Source organism: Canis lupus, chromosome 1 (genome assembly GCF_048164855.1).
Source record: "Canis lupus baileyi chromosome 1, mCanLup2.hap1, whole genome shotgun sequence".
NCBI classification, from domain to species: domain Eukaryota; kingdom Metazoa; phylum Chordata; class Mammalia; order Carnivora; family Canidae; genus Canis; species Canis lupus.
This window is the reverse complement of record NC_132838.1, coordinates 85,148,301-85,151,527: the sequence shown is the minus strand read 5'-3', so window position 1 is coordinate 85,151,527 and position 3,227 is coordinate 85,148,301. Positions and strand designations below refer to the sequence as shown.

The 3,227-nt window shown below is 39.4% G+C and overlaps 1 non-coding gene across 1 annotated transcript; it reads right to left on the bottom strand.

The window, feature by feature from the left end:
* Nucleotides 1–1,396: 1,396 nt before the first annotated feature.
* Nucleotides 1,397–1,502, bottom strand: LOC140608741 (U6 spliceosomal RNA). Its single transcript, XR_012010716.1, has one exon. It is a non-coding gene; the product is annotated as a U6 spliceosomal RNA (small nuclear RNA).
* Between the last annotated feature and the right edge of the window lie 1,725 nt (nucleotides 1,503–3,227).

Genomic DNA, 3,227 nt, shown 5'->3' with positions numbered 1-3,227 from the left:
CTCTTTGCATGTAGTAAATCACTAACTATATTTGGATGACTGGTCATGGTGGGGAAATAGTCACATGATATAATAATAAAAAATTTATATCATTGCAAGGCAAAAATAGCTTTTAAAACTGCTTTCTTATTCTATAACAATTGAAAATGAGGCTATATATTGTTCTCCAGAGTATTCGTGCATGACATCAGTCTTTAGGTTATTAGCAGCATATGTTATTAGCTGTTAAGATGGTGATACTAGGGTTGCCCAAATGTCAGAATGAGATTGGTTATATGAACGTACCTTTCTAACAAGTTGGGTCTAGTCTGACCTCTGGGGTTTTGTAAGTTTAAGTAGAAAAATAATGCCCCTTGGCATTTTTAAATTTAGGTGAAATAATCTTTTAATTTGAATTGAACTACAGAGAGGAGGCCAGTAAACGTGAGGGCTCAGGTCACTGGAGGTATATGGCTCACCCTTGCCAGTGCTAAATAACCTATATATAAAATAGTATGAAAGTGGAGGCACCTGAGTGGCTCAACTAGTTGAGCAACTGCCTTTGGCTCAGGTCATGATCTCAGGGTCCTGGGATCCTGCCTCTGTCAGGCTGCCTGCTCAGCAGAGAGTCTGCTTCTCCCTCTCTTTCCCTTCCTGCGCTCCGCTGCACACTCTCTCTCAAATAAATAAATAAAATCGTTTTTAAAAATTAAAAAAAAATACTACCAGTTCTTCTAGTTTTCCTTCTTCTATAAAAACTCAGAAAGATGTGTTTACCCCAGTTTTAGTACTTTTTATACTGTACTGTAATTACCTATTTTTGTTTTTCTTTTCTCAGATTTTTACATTTTTACACTCACTGAGGTCAGTGTCAGCCTCTCATTTTAATCTAATGGCCCCAAATGCACGTCCTTTGTTGGCCTTCCTAAAGGACTATACATGAAATTATGAAGCATTCTAATTACTTCCCATTTAAACCATTACATATTACAATGTGTTGTTCAGAGCACCAGGAGCCTGGGGTATCCTGAGCTGTCTTGGGGTCCATGGAGGGGGGTGCTGTGGTAGTCTCTGCATCAATCAACAGAAGCTCTGTGTTGGAGTTTCCACGAGACATTTCAGATAAGAAGCATTTCTACTGATGGAACCTATTCAAACGCACTCCAGTAAATAATGTAGTAAGAGTTCTTGAAGTTTGGGGGAACCATAACTTAATTCTCCAAAATTAGCATTTTTACCTTTTGTATTCGTTTCCTATGGCCACCATAACAAATTACAACACTGGAGGCTAAAACAAACAAATTTCTTTTCTTACTGTCCTAGAGGCCAGCAATCCAAAATTAGTTTCACTGAGCTAAAGTCAAGGTGGAAGGTGGCAGCAGGGCTCTTGCAGGGCAGGATCCATCCTTTTTTTTTTTTTTTAATGGAAAATTTCACAAATTTGCATGTCATCCTTGTGTAGGGGCCATGCTAATATTGTCTGTATCGTTCCAATTTTAGCATATGTGCTACAAAGCCAGCACAGGGCAGGATCCATTCTTAGCCTCTTCCAGCTTCGGGGGCTCCATCATTTCTTGGCTTGTAGTCACAACACTCTGATTTCTGCCTCCGTGATCACACTGCATCTTCCTTTTCTGGGTCTATATCACTCTGCCTTGCTCTTCCAAGAGCCATTGTGATTCTATAGAGGTCCACCTGGATAATCCAGAAAAATTCTCCCTCTTTAAAATCCTTAACTAAATCATACCTGCAAAATCCCCTTTGGTGTATACGGCAGCATTCACAAACTCCAGGAATTAGGATGAAGACATCTTTGGGGGCTATTGTTCAGCCTACAATATCCTCTAAAGCAAAGCAGAATATACTTAGGCAGTGGGAAGGGTTCACTGATGGCAGTGATGGCAATGGTAAGAACAGTTGTAGGGATATTTGTAACAATAAAAAAATGCAGACATAGTATGCATAGTTGCATAGTTGCAGTGCATATATAAGTAATAATAGTAGGTTATTGAGTACTGAAAATATGCCACGCCCCTTCCAAAAACCCTAAACATGTTTTCACTCAATCTTCAAAACAGTCTTAGAAGATAGATACTGCATTATTTTTATCATAATCCTCATTGTCCAGATGAAAAGACAGGCTGAGGTCACTGAAGACCTTTCATAAAGTCATACTAAAGTACTAAAGCTGGGAAGAATGGGGATTTAAATACAAAAAAAAAAAAAAAAAAAAAAAAAAGGACTTTGAAATCCAAACAATCTATTTATTTCATCCTTCTAATACCAAAGGTGGCAAGAGTAGCAGATCTCTCAGGGTAATATGGACCCTGTTATTTCTAACTATGAAAAGTAAATTTGACAGCTTTGATATATTAAAATTAAAAATTTTTGAGAGAACAGAGAGAGAAAGAGAGCACATGAGGGAGGGGGGAAGCAGAGGGAGAGGGAGAGGTTCCATGCTGAGTGGGGAGCCCAAGGTAGGACTCAATCTCATGACCCTGAGATCATGACCTGAGTTAAATTAAGAGTTGGTCACTTAGCAGATTGCAACCCAGGTGCCCCTAAAATAAACTTTTGAGGGATGCCTGGTGGCTCAGCCTTTGGGCATCTGCCTTCGGCCCAGGGCGTGATCCTGGAGTCCCGGCATCCAGTCCCATATCCTGCTCCCTGCATGAAGCCTGCTTCTCCTCTGTCTGCGTCTCTGTCTCTCTCTCTCTCTGTCTCTGTCTCTCATGAATAAATAAATAAAATCTTAAAAAAAAATAAAGTTTTGAATGATAGATGATTCCATAAACAAAATTAAGCATAAGCAATAAACCATGAGGAAATATTTTCCTCAACATAAAGATTTAATATTTTTTATGCACAAAGAACTATGAATTAAGAAGAGAAAATAACAAATAACCAATAACCATTTAAGACACCACACTGAGGGGTGCCTGGGTAGCTTAGTGGGTTAAGCGTCTGTCTTCGGCTCAGGGTCCTGGGATGGAGCAGGGAGCCTGCTTTTCCCTCTCCCTCTGCTCACCACTCCCCCTGCTTCTGCTGTCTCTAAATATCAAATAATTTTTTTTAAGTTTTTAAAAATCTTTAAATAAAGACAGACATTACCTTGATATTATCCAGCAGATCTCTAGAACATATTCATCTTGCATGACTGAAACCGCCCCTTGATTAGCAACCACCTATTAACCCCTATTCCCAGCTCCTACTTTCTGTCACCATGATTTTGGCTACTCTAGGTATCT